Source organism: Engraulis encrasicolus, chromosome 11 (assembly GCF_034702125.1).
Source record: "Engraulis encrasicolus isolate BLACKSEA-1 chromosome 11, IST_EnEncr_1.0, whole genome shotgun sequence".
Lineage (NCBI taxonomy): Eukaryota > Metazoa > Chordata > Actinopteri > Clupeiformes > Engraulidae > Engraulis > Engraulis encrasicolus.
This window is the reverse complement of record NC_085867.1, coordinates 368,624-383,092: the sequence shown is the minus strand read 5'-3', so window position 1 is coordinate 383,092 and position 14,469 is coordinate 368,624. Positions and strand designations below refer to the sequence as shown.

The 14,469-nt window shown below is 42.6% G+C and overlaps 1 protein-coding gene across 1 annotated transcript in view; it reads right to left on the bottom strand.

The window, feature by feature from the left end:
- LOC134458637 (NACHT, LRR and PYD domains-containing protein 1b allele 5-like) overlaps positions 1-3,116 on the bottom strand; it is a 49,776-nt gene extending 46,660 nt beyond the window's left edge. Inside the window, exons 1-2 of the mRNA XM_063211066.1 lie at positions 3,048-3,116; positions 2,502-2,657 (exon numbers count right to left, since the gene is read on the bottom strand). The gene's annotated coding sequence lies outside the window, so the exon portion shown is untranslated. The remainder of the gene's footprint in view (positions 1-2,501; positions 2,658-3,047) is intronic.
- Between the last annotated feature and the right edge of the window lie 11,353 nt (positions 3,117-14,469).

Below are 14,469 nucleotides of genomic sequence, written 5' to 3'. Positions count from 1 at the left end.
GAGCAGTGGGTACTCAAACCTGGGTGGAGAGGTAAAGCAAATTATTAAAAAACACTGGCATGTCTTACAAAGCGACCCGGCCCTAAGTGACATTTGTGCTGAACAACCACGCATCGCATTTAGGAAAACGCGATCACTGAGAGATCGACTTGTGCATACATCACCCAGCCCTCCTAAACAGCTAAGCTGGCTGACAGCACCACCCCAAGGGTTCTGCCCATGTGGTCGATGCACCCACTGCTCAAACTCGAGTGACACCAAACGGTTGTCCCACCCACATACTGGCAGAAAGTTTAAATGGACATTGGTGCTACCAATTCACTCTCTACCAGAGAGTAATGTGGCCCCAGAAAATGAGTGAGATCCCCTCATCGACCGTGAGTAAGATGGATGGGAAAGCCAACTCATTCATCCGAAAGTGGTTGGGGCTGCCACGGTGCCTCTCTGACACTGGCCTGTTCAGGAGAAACATGCTCCAGCTACCAGTCACCGGAGGTGACAAGGATGGAGGAAGACAAGATCAAGGCCGTGTCTCAGGGTCGGCAAGGAAGCTGGACAACCTGGGAGGGAATCTCAAACAGAAACATCAGTTGGTCAGACATATGGAAGATCCCACAGGCAAGACTCAGCTTCCTTATACGCTCAACGTATGACACGCTTCCCTGTCCTCGGAACCTCAGCCAGTGGTTCGGAAAGGAGGAATGTTGTGCACTCTGCAGTGCTCCCAGCGCAAGCCTCCAGCACATCCTGTCAGGCTGCAAAATCGCGCTCTCTCAGGGTCGCTACAGATGGCGCCATGACCAGGTCCTGAGAAAGCTAGCCGAGGTGCTGGAGGAGTGCAGACAGGGTAGCAGAATACCATCGCCTGCAGAGGACTCTACCATGTTCATTGCGGAAGGAGGAATTGGAAGCATCAGGCAAAAAGAAACAACAAGGCCCTTCACTCCCGGCCAGGAGTGGAGCATGAAGGTTGACTTGGATAGAAAGCTTCACTTTCCCACAGAGATCACCACCACATCTTTCCGGCCAGACATAGTGGCTTGGTCTGCAAAGGCAAGAGCGGTAGCTCTAATAGAGCTCACTGTACCATCGGAGGAAGGGATTGAGGCAGCCTTTGAACGGAAAAAGGCCAAGTACACCGAACTGGCTGCGGAGTGCTGGGAGGAGGGCTGGAAGACTTCCATATATCCAGTCGAAGTTGGATGCCGAGGCTTTATGGGGCTGTCGACCATACGCCTTCTGAAGGATGTGGGAGTCACTGGAGGAAGGCTAAAGAAGGCAACAAAGGAGCTGGCAGAGGAGGCAGAAAAAGGTAGCTTTTGGCTCTGGCTGAGGAGGAAGGACAGGAGCTGGGGGAATAACAACTAACCCCCAGAAAACAGCCGCAGGGATAACACCTATCAGCTGCAAGGGGTGACAGGGAGACGTCCCTGTCACTGCCCCGCCACCGGAGACGTTTCGGGATTAAAGGGGCGAAACGTTGTTGACACGGTGGTTCCCGACTGATGACCCTGCAGCTGACCCATGGGCACCGGAGGAGGTGCGACAGGCAGCAATGCCCAGCAGGATGTAACACCTTCCTGTACAAATCCTGAATAACAAGACATTTAAGAGCTTTGAATGTGTATATGTCAATGACTAATAATAATAATAATAATAATAATAAAAATAATAATTTGTATTTGTATAGCACTGCATCATACAAGGGATGCAACTCAAAGTGCTTCACAAATGAGAAAACATAATTGTTAGAGATGGATTTAAAAGGAGAGGAAGAGAGGAGAGGCAGAGATAGCAGGAAGGCAGAGAAAGAAGAGATAGAAAGAGATCGTAGAGTCATAGGGTTAACGTAGGTTAGGACCGGGATTCTTAGATGCGTAAGGTAAATAGGATGAGACCTGACCAAGGACAGCTAGCTGCTGCCCACACCTGCTGTAAAAGACCAAAGAGAAGCAATAGCAACTAGGCTATATTACACAACCACAAGCCCGACTATTTCACTGGTAGATGAATAAGGGACCTGAGGTCGAACACAAGGCATTTTGTGAACTTTGAAAGTGAAAACCCTATTTACTACATAACTCTGCAAAGTAAACACGCACATTCAGCCAAATGGCTACAGTGGCTACTGGTAGCATCTTCACATAAAAGGAGGCGTGTACTTGAAAGGTTATGAAAAATTGTTGTGATGTTTCACCTAGTTCTTTGGATTCCTCGATCTCCGTAACAGAACATACTAACAGCAGGAAAATTTAAAAAACAGCACTTTTTAATCTTTTTTTTCTGAGGATGGGGATGGTGATTCATCATCATTTTTTCAAAGACCTTATAAAAGTAATCCAGTGTAAATGTCATCATGAAAAACACTTTCACATCGCTCTTTAACCCATAACACTAAACTCTGTGTGTGTGTGTGTGTGCGTGTTTGCATGAGAATCTCAGCTCGCATGCACGCACACGCGCACACACAGAAAAACACAGTGACATGAAGTGGTGCTTACTGTAGTGTCTCCAGTCTGCAGTCTTGATGACTAACAGTAGAACATAATCGTTCCACCTCCTCTTTCTTCAGGCGTTCCCCAGTGAGTGTAGATGTGTGTGAGGTCAGAGCAGAGACCAGATTGCAGATCTCCTCTGTCAGATTATACCTCTCCAGCCTGGATAAAGAAAGACACACATATATGCAGCATCATGTCACACACACACACACACACACACACACACACACACACACACACACACACACACACACACACACACACACACACACACACACACACACACGGATGAAGTTGGAGGAGAACCCAACCACTGTTCTAGTTCTGGTTGTTGCCTGTTATCTGTTCTGACTGGTCTAGTTCTGTTAGCTGCATGTTGCCTGGTATCTGTCTGTTCTCTGGTCTTGTTCTGTTAGCTGAATGTTGCCTGGTATCTGTCTGTTCTGACTGGTCTAGTTCTGTTAGCTGCACGTTGCCTGTTATCTGTCTATTCTGACTAAGATCATGGAAGAAGAGAGAGGGGGGATGCGTAGAGTGAATGTTTAGTACCTCAACTCCCGGGGCTGACACCCAGCTGAAGAGGACACATGCAGTGATGAAAATGGTGATCTGTCCGTGCCCTTCAGCTGCAGCTGTGTGAGACGTGAGGAGTGTGAGGTCAGGGCAGATGCCAGATAAAAAGAGGTCTTCTCTGACAGGGGACCGCCATACAACCTGGGAGAGACATCAGGTTACAGTAAGACACTCACCCACTCGCGCATATACACTCACACACTCTCTGTCTCTGTCTCTGTCTCTGTCTCTGTCTCTCTCTCACACACACACACACACACACACACACACACACACACACACACACACACACACACACACACACACACACACACACACACACACACACATACACACACACTACATCTAATGGGACAGTTTCACTATTTGGACTAGCTACATGACGGATCGTTTGGATGTTTTAATGTAGTTCCTTTAGTGAAGTTTTTTTTAAAATTGAAGTACAGCCATTGCGAAAGGTTTTGTCGCCTATCCATCTGTTTGGAACAACAGCTAATATCCCGACTTTCAATTAATCACTTGGCTTCAGAAGTCGCTCATATGAAAGCTACCACCCTCCCAAATGAAGTTTTATGAACAAAAATAAATGTCATGCACCCAAGGAAGATTGACCATTTTTTTTTCAAATGTTTTGTCGCCTATCGAACATAATGTTAAAATGAGCAGATAAGTCACTTCATAACACTTCAAATACGCAGATTTGGTGTCATACTTAATCACTGATTCACTCTCACCTCTTCAGAAAATCAACTTTGGCCTTAGGTGAATGTTTAGGGTCATTGTAAACATGGAAAGCAACACAATGAAAAACAATGAAGGTCAGTGAGAGATGGTAACATATTCGCTATTCGTAGGGCAATACATGTTTAAATTCATTATTAAATCAATGATAAAATCCTTCAAACACCAGCAGCATGCATTCAGCTCCACATAAGATCTATCATGTTTCACTTTAGGCACCATGTATTTTTTTCATATTCTTCAACTCCAACACCAAAGAAGTCTCTTGCACTGTCCAATGTAAAATTGTGTTGCATTGGTAAAGTGATTCTTCACTTTAATACAGTAAACATAATTTATTACTTCTGATTGTGTCTGACAGTGTTGACAAGGCGGCAGTGCATAGAGGGACGCATCTTGGTCTGCCTGTCGCACTTGTTTTGAAACACACACCCCCCCCGCCCCCCCAAAAAATTAAAACCTGTTTTTGCCACATTCTCAAGAATTAGTAAGCTGACAACCTATTTTTCATGTCCACTACCCATTTATTGGGTTACACAGCATCTGTTGTATGTAAAAGCTTGGTGAAAGCCGCATTTCACACATTGTCCTCTTGGGGGAGAATTTCTCTGCCGCCGGAACGTTATTTCTCAACTGCCAGAGAACGCGTGGTTGAGTTTTCAACATTCCATAGCTTTTCTTTGCGGTACAGGTGTACGTCACATTGTACCTAACATTGCTGCTTATGGAATGGAGTTTTGACGACGCCACAGACCGTTTATTAATTGCAGAGACAGTAGTAGACCTAATGCGGATTGTCTGTCTATTTGTTAATAGCAGCCACATAGCATCTGAATTTGAGAGTATTGTGATGAGATTTGTGAATACACCACTCAGTATACAAGAATAGTGCACAACAGGGGTCACCAACCCGTAAATTGTCGATCTTGGGGAAGGAGGAAAGAAATTGACTGATTAAGCTATAGGCTACAGACATATTGAAATGACTACAGTAGCAGTCTGATTGGCACTCATATTTCCGTCTGTATTTCATTCCTGTAGGCTCACCACAGCTTTCCCCTCGTGTCACTGGGTTCTTTTCTTTCTTCCTTTAAAAAAAAAAAAAAAAAACTCCTACTGCTCATCGTCTTTGAGCTCTCTGAGAGTCTGGCAAAGACAATACAGTTGCAAGTGTGAGAGAGAATCGACCTCTGATGAAGCCGAAATCATAAAATGTTCATCAAGAATGGGAGGAGGAATTCCTTTTTATTTCCGTGAAAGAAAAATTTGCGTTTGCGTGGGTTTTTTAAAAATCATTGTGACCAAATGAGGCAGAATACCATCCCAGTTTTTGGATATGTTAAGAACAGACATCTAATCTTTCCAAAACTGTTGATAATATGGTGGTGAGTCGTGACATTTTTTTTTAATAACGTGGCAAAGATGGCACCAAGTTTCAGTTTTTCCATTTTAAAGACGTCATATCTTCTAAACTGTTCATCGCAGAAGATCAGTCTTTCAAAACAACATGCACAGAATGGTTGGGAACATACATTGTCCATATCAAACCTCTGTCTTTAAAACTGCACTTACCACAGTCCTTCAAAGATGTCCACAAATTCAAAGGTGAGAAATTTTCAAGCAACTTTAAGCCCCCAGAAAACGGTGGTAAATGACAAGAGGATGTGTGAAAATCCACACTTCACAAGTACATGTTCCAAATGTTACCCCTTGAAATTCATAAGGACCTACTTAAAGTATTTTTTTAGATACAACACTCTGAAAGTGAGCTCTCTGAGAAGTCTGTTCCAAACGAGTCAGGGGGGTACTGACAAAAACATTTTTAATGACAAAACTATGAGGAGTTGAGAGCTATAATTTTGCACTTTTCCTTTTGGGACGTTTGGGAACCTCCTTGATTTTTTTCTGCCAAATCTGAGATGATTCGGAGATTTGGCGTGGAATGACCCAATAGTTAAACGTTTGTCCGCTAATATTGCTAGAAATCCACAAGAAAGCAAATATATCTATTAACCATACAAGTGAATACTGTTACTAACCAAATTATGGAATTGTGTTAGCTGTTAACCTGTGGATTTCCCATTTTATATGCAATGTCCCTTCTGTCCACAACCCTCCTTCAGTACATCTGCGATCCCCTAGGGGTCCTGACCCCCGGTTTGGGAACCACTGCATTACCTAATCGTCAGCTACCAAAACTGCCTAAGTCCGATTTTTTGTTTTTTCGGAAAACAGGGAAAAACTAAATTTCCTAGGGGGCGCCAAACACCAGTGGCGGTTCTAGGAAATCTAACACCCTGGGCAAAGACCAATTGTGAGTCCCCCCTAATAATTTTGGTCAAAAGGAGATTTTTGCAGAACTTTACTACCCTACCACTTGCATCATCCAGTCATCCTTTCTGTGTCATTTGTCCATAACAAACAGTACTAAGATGTTAATTTATTTTCTTTATTTATTTTGAGTGAAGCTGCAAGTCAAACATGAAACCCCTTCTAAGGAAAAGAAAACACTTTAAAATAAATAATTTTATGCAGCACAACAAGAACAATGCACTGCACATTATTTTGATAGTTATACTATTTCTTTACTTTTATTCCAAACTTTAATCCTGGAAATGGTGAATGACTTAAATACTTTTGTAGACATTGTAATAGTCTAGCATGCTGGTATATCTCATATCTTCCAACAGATGTTTCCGTTTACTTTCTACTACTTTCAGTCATGTTAGTTTTCAATGATAACATTATTTACATTCTCATCCAAAGCAAAGCACTCTGAGATATTGTCATTGTGCTAGAGCAATTGCATTCAGAACATGGCTTAGAACCACTACTGGATTCCATTATCATTCAACTTTAATATTCCACTAGGTGTAAATTGCTGTTATGCACTAGTGGCTGCGATCCAACGGTGTCATATGTTAACATTGTGAGATAATAGATAAACATGCAAAATAAAAGATTGTCACAGGAGGTTATAGGTCACCACAGCCTTCTACAAATATCTGACTACATCAAATAAAGCACCAGGTTAATAATTGCTCAATTGTTTTTTGTAACTTAATTTTAAGGCTACAACCAGTGTGTGATAATAAGAATACCTCAGACACTGATGTCTAAGGATTAAGTTTTGACACATGGCCATTGTCTTTGAAGAGAGAGAGAAAAAAAACTCTTAACAGACGTAAATAAATTGCGTCCTCTTGTCCATGTCAAGTTGCTTGCCTCAAACATGGTTAAGTCAAGCTACCAAAGTAATTCACATTGGCAGAACAATTGTGCACAGGGTCCCAGGATGAATAGATAGGGCCCCCATACCACCTGCCAAGGTCATAATAGGGCCACGACCTCTGCCACCTGCAGGAGGGCCCTAGGCCTACAGGCAAATGCCCTCCTTGTCCTCCCAATAGCTACGTCCCTGGTCATTCATTTTCTCATAGGCAGTGTGTGACTTTATACATACATACATATTACATACATATTTTTGACTCTGGTGACTGTTGTGAGTGATCAATGACCCTGGCGGAAAGACAGGGTGATGCAGCTGTGGTAGGGGACAAAGTTTATGTAAAAATCTAATTTCGCCCAAATTCGGACTTAGGCGGTTTTGGTAGCAAGCCGACGTTATGGAAAAAGCAGGCTGGGTTGGGCCATGGCACTCAAACCCCCTCCCAGCCTACCACACAGATATAATGTAGGTATAGAGCACTGACTTTATACAAGTCAGTGGTATAGAGTGTTGTACTCACTCTGCTGAGGTGGATGATGGGAACACGTCAGTCAGCTTCTGGAGGACGTCATCCGGGCTGAGGAGGTCAGTCTGATCCAGCTCTGGGGTTTTTATGTACTTCTGCAGGTCAAACCCATCCAGATACTCCTCTGATGTCTTAAACTTAAACTCCCTAGTCTTCCACTGCCCTGGTAAGAGCATCTCTACAGACATCTCTCGTTCCTTCCTGTCAATATGCTCCACTACAGTATGCTGATTCAGCTCATTCAGACAGTAGAACAGGTTGATCCTCCTGTTGGACTCCATCTGCTGTCTGATCTTCTGTTTGACTATCTGGACCGTTGGCCCTGAGCTCTGTGATTGGCTGCTGGTCTGTGGCAGTAGGTGTTTAAGGAGGTTCTGATTGGACTCCAATGAGAGGCCCAGGAGGAAGCGAACAAAAAGGTCCAGGTGTCCATTCTTACTCTGCAAGGCCAGATCCACCGCAGTTTTGTGTAAGCCGTGAAGTGTTGCAGCTTTGAACAGAGCAGAGAGGTGAGAGGTTTGATGTTGGTCAGGCATGTTTCTCTCTCTATTAATGAAGCAGAGGAACACATATAACGCTGCAAGAAACTCCTGAATGCTGAGATGCACAAAGCTGAACACTTTCCCCTGGTACAGTCCAGCTTCTTCTCTGAAGATCTGAGTACACACTCCTGAGTACACAGATGCTTCCGTGACATCAATGCCACACTCCATCAGGTCTTTCTCATAGAAGATCAGATTTCCCTTCTCCAGCTGTTGGAAAGCCAGTTTCCCCAATTTGGAAATCATCTCTTCATCTCTCTGATCTGACTCTGTGTACTTGGTATTTTTAATTCTGACCTGAATGATCAGGAAGTGTGTGTACATCTGAGTGAGAGTCCTTGGCATCTTGGCACTCCCTGATCCATCTGATGTTCTCTCTACTACTGTAGCTAAAATCCAACTGAAGACTGGGATATGGCACATGATGAAGAGAATTCTGGATGACTTCAGGTGAGCGATGGTTCTGCTGGCCATGCTCTCATCACTGAACTTCTTCCTGAAGTACTCTTCTTTCTGTGGGTTGTTAAATCCCCTTATTTCTGTCACCTGATTCACATACTGATGAGGGATCTGATTTGCTGCTGCTGGCCGTGTGGTGATCCAGAGGAGAGCAGAGGGAAGCAGATTGCCCTGGATAAGGTTTGTCAGCAGCACATCCACGGGCACTGACTTTGTCACATCAGAGCACTTTTTATTGTGGCGAAAGTCCAGAGGAAGTCGACACTCATCCAGACCATCAAAGATGAACATGACTCTGTTCTCCAAACTGGTGAAGACTCTTGGATCCTTCATATCTGAGAAAAAGTGGCTTATAAGATCCACCAGGCTGATGTTTTTCTGCTTCATCAGGTTCAGCTCTCGGAAAGGAAGTGGAAATATAAAGTCAAGATCCTGATTGAACGTTCCTTCAGCCCAGTCTAGAATGAACTTCTGCACAGAGACGGTTTTTCCAATGCCAGCCACTCCCTTAGTCAGCACCATTCCAGTAGGTTTGACTTGCTCTGAAGAGTATTGAACTTCCTTAGCTAAGGCCTTGACTTGTTGAGATGAAGTCTTGCCTTGTTTAGTTAAGTGTTCAAAGATGTCACTGCATTTGATTGGCCTGCCTTGGGCTGCTTCTCTCCATGATGCTTTCTCTATCTGTCTGACCTCGTGTTCTTCATCTTCTCCCTCTAGTTCATCAGAAACCTCATCGCCATCTGCTTCTCTCCATGATGCTTTCTTTATTTGTCTGACCTTCTTTCGTTCTTTATTGACCCCTCCTCCCTCTGTGATGTAAAGGTCTGTGTAGATCTTTCTGAGCAGTGTGGAGCTTCCCTGATGTGGGAGTTCCTCCTTCAGACACTGAAACCTCTTCAGTAGATGAGATTTGTGGATCTGTTGCATTAGACCAGGATGCACACTGTGCATGACAAACAACAAGTATATTGTTTTGATATTTTGTGGTATACCCCCTGCCCCCCTGCCCCACCACACACACACACACACACACACACACACACACACACACACACACACACACACACACACACACACACACACACACACACACACACACACACACACACACACACACACGGTAAGCAAACTCCATTATTTCTCTGTGAAAATACAAGCCTTTGTCTTCTTCTTCCTCTTCTTATTATTATTTATTCATCTATTATTATTATTATTATTATTATTATTATTATTATTATTATTATTATTATTATTATTATTATTAATGGTCTTACCCCATATGTCCATGTCCACTGTCTTCTTCTGGACTGGATCCCTCTCCAGGGCTGCCCTGCACACCCCCCTCTAGGGGAACCTCCATCTTCAGCTGCTCCTCTGGAACACACAGACAGGATGGATCATCATCATCATCATCATGAATAACTGGTACTCGACTACATCATCACATTTCTAGTTAGGGCTGTCCCTTTTCTAAAATTACACTTGAAAAACACTTAATTTACTATAGATACATACACATATATCAGACACACACACACACACACACACACACATGCGCGCACACATGCACACACACACACACACACACACACACACACACACACACACACACACACACACACACACACACACACACACACACACACACACACACACGCTAAGGTTTTAGAAACGTTAACCATAACTGGTAAGGACCCACCCATAGTTAAATATAATTATATTTAAATATATAAAATATATATTTTTTTTTTACCTCCGGCAAGGAGGCTATGTTTTCAGTCACGTTGGTTTATCAGTTTGTTTGTTTGTTTGTTTATCTGTCTGCCAGCAGCATAACTCAAAAATGAGCGGATTTGGATGAAACTTGGGGGAGTTCCAGGACCAACTCTACAGACAAGTTAAGGGGACCGCCATGGGAGCAACATACGCACCGAACTATGCAGGGCTCTACATAGGCCTATGGGAAGAAAGGTATGTACAGAGTGAAACAAATCCATTTAAAGAGCACATACTATTCTAGAGAAAATATATTGATGATGTAATATTCTTATTCTCTGGATCTGAACAACAACTGAAGGACTTCCACCAATATCTTAATTCTACCCATGCTAACATTGAACTCAGTCTGGAATTCAGCAGAACTGAAATTAATTTTCTGGATCTTAAAATCACATTGATTTCTCCTCTTTCCTGTAGAATGTTTGAATATTATCTTTGCTTCTACATAGGTGAAGGTGATGAAATATTGAGTAACTTGGAGCCTCGTAAATGGATGGAAAATAAAGATTTATAACGATGGCTACCTCAATGCTTGCAGACTCGTTGAAAAAGATAAATGTTAGCATCGGCTAAGTAGCGCTGGATTTCTGACTGCTGGGAAATACACTGTACATGTCCACCAAACATGTCTGTTTTCTTGCAAAAGAATAATGACACCTCATTCTGTGTTTTCTGGAACCTATGTTTGTGCAAAAGAGTGTAGTAGTTTCACAACACAAAATAGAGTTGAACAGAGAGAATACAAAGGGAACTTCTACTCTAACTGTCACTTTAGTTTTCACTCAGTGATTTAGTTTTCACTCAGTGATTTAGTTTTCAACTAACAGCTGTGTTGTAGTTCCACAACACAAAATGGAGTCAGACAGGCTTCTACCAGAGAGAATAGACGAAGACAACTTATTTTAGTTTTTAGTGTGTTTACTGTCACTTTAGATTCTTTGCACGTAAGATTTAGATTCTCATTCACTGATTTGCTTTCAACTAACTGCTAGGGACATGATTTAATATAGCCTATAAGTTAGTGTAAATGAGCTCATACCTGGAGTAGAGAAATATGTGCGTCGTAGTTCCACAACACAAAATGGAGTCAGGCAGAGAGAATGGAGGAAGACAACTTGTGCTTTTACTTTCACTGTAGATTCTGTGCGCTGCTGTGAGCATTGATGAGCAGGTGCGAGATGAATATATAACATGTCCCTATCTGTTGCATTCACATACATGCACGCATGCACCCACCCACACACACACACTCACACACACACACACACACACACTCACATACTCACACACACAAAATATGGTTTCCTGTTGATGAAACACTGCTGAGTGGGACAGGAAGCCCCTTTACTATATATATCTTCTGGTAGAACACACGCACACACACACACACACACACACACACACACACCCACACACACACACACACACACACACACACACACACACACACACACACACACACACACACACACACACACACACACACACACACACACACACACACACACACACACACACACACAGTGTTGTCAGGCAGACTGCCAAATAATTAAAGCCTAAAATTCACAAGACTCTTGTATATAAGTGTATAACTTTACTTACATTCCCACCTGACCTGTGTAAACACCAGTTTGCATGAATATGTCACTGGCCACACTGTAACATTGTCTCTGCTCTCTCTCTTTCTCTCTCTCTTTAACGTTTGCTCTCTCTTGCCCCCCGCCTCTCTCTCTGTCTCTCTCCCCTCTGCCCTCTCTCGCTTTCGGCCTCTCTCTTTCTTTCTCTGCTCAACGCGTGTAGGCCTACTTCAGGACGGCATGTCTTCTCTCTTTAGGGTCTGCATTGTGTGTGTGTGTGTGTGTGTGTGTGTGTGTGTGTGTGTGTGTGTGTGTGTGTGTGTGTGTGTGTGTGTGTGTGTGTGTGTGTGTGTGTGTGTGTGTGTGTGTGTGTGTGTGTGTGTGTGTGTTTGAGCCAACAACACGTGTGCAGTCAGTGATGACATGGAGGGGGTCTATACACTATTCAAACCAGAAACTTCATCTTGACACTGCACACCACTGCCAATCATTCTGCATCAGACGGCACAGTGGCTCTCTCTGATTGGAGGAGCAGCAGGGAGGCGGGGCCTAGAGGATTAACTGGCAGGACCTTGTTCCTGTGAGAGCAGAGAAAGAAAGAGAGAGGCCGAAAGCGAGAGAGGGCAGAGGGGAGAGAGACAGAGAGAGGGTGGGGTGGTAACATGGCCAGGGTACCACAGTTATGGAGAATGATGGATAGGGCGGTAAGTTGCCATGGCCATATTCATAAATGCAATTATGACCCAGTATTTGCCTGTCATCTCACAGTACGCTCTTCAACTTTTTAACTGAAGTGTACTGTTATTTTACTTATACTACTGTATAAATATTGTAGAGCACTTTTGGTTTAACAATACTAATACTGTGAACGTTCTGTAGAGTACTGTTATTTTGCAGCTCAATTGCTGCTGAACAAATGTTATATACTGTGATACATTAAACAGCACTGAGCTGTATTTGATGTTTGGTGTGAAATAACAGTAGAATTACAGGTAAATATAATTGCCAGTAATTGCTGTTATTTTGCAGGGGAAATGTCTTACAGTGTAATTTGTAGACATTAAAAGATCATTTCAACGGAAATTGTCCATTGTAAATATTACCTCGACAAACGTTTTCGTATATGCCATTGCCTTTGTGTTTTCATTTGAAGACCATTCTGAGTTTACTGCATATGTTAAGTTAATAAAAGAAGTTCTTTACCTCTTTGTGGTGCTCAGAGCTCACAACACACACACACACACACACACACACACACACATACACGCGCACACACGCATGCAGCAGTAGAAGTACAATTAGGGGTCATAGTAGTGAAGTAGTGAAGTAAAAAGTGTAGATCTGTGTAAAGTGTCAGTGGTATGGTGAAAGAAATGTTCATGTTATGTAGTCCCATGACCTTGGAATGTTCCTGCAATCATCCAATCATCCTGATCACATGTTTCACCTGTGTTTCACCTGTATTTTTAAACCTGTCTCTCATGCACTGTGTGCGGATTCTTGTTATTGTCACCAGAACTTTATGCAACCTCAGTTTTGTTCTTGACACGATTTTGGCCATTGAGCCCTGTTTGCTTTGTTCCTGAGTTTTGTCATTAAATCAAGTTCGCTGTAGAAGATCCACATTTGGAAAATATTATATTACCAGGAAAGCAGATCTCCAACTTTGTTACTTAGTGCATGTTTATTAAAAAAAACAAAAAAAAACAAGAAACAATGGAATACTTATTATACTACATTGTAATGAAGAAGTCTGTTACAATTACAAATGTGTAAATCATTATGAAATACATACAGTACATAATAACAACATGCATTTCATAAATATCAGTTACATTTTGAAAGGTGTGATATATAATTCTTTATAAGAGCTGATCTTTAATTTTAGACAAAAGGCATTACCAGCTCAGTTATTGGAGGGAGGAGATTGAAGTGGTGACGAATACCTCTGTCTAAGTATAGACCACAAGCTGTCATGGGACAGTTGTGCAGATGCAATCTATAAAAAGGGTCAACAACATTTGTATTTTTAAGGAAATTTTACTTTTTTAATGTTGACAACACAATAATGACCTTATTTTACAAGTCTTTTATTGAAAGCAATGATACAGTAAGTAAGTATGTAGACCTCCTTGGATTGGAAGCTTTTAAAACATGCACACAGGCCTGATAGAGGTGGGGAGGATTTGAACTGATTTGAACTCTTCAATCGCACACACCTGGTGGTCATGAGCAAGGAAGTAGAGATAGGAGGGTTTACAGACATCATCGGAGCGTAGTACGGAATGATAGCAAGGGGAGTCCAATTTTCTTCTTCCGTGGTCAAATTGGAAGCATGGTAAAGTGTGGAACAGGTCATACGATAAAATAGTGAATGTGTGAATGTGATCACTGACAACCGGATATTCTCTTTCGACCGAATTTGCAGAGTACACATTTTGTCCATCATGGCATTGCACACACTGACCATGTGCACCATGTCATTAAGCATAAATGTATTAGTTTTATGGCATTAAAGCAACACCCTCATACTACACTGTGGCCA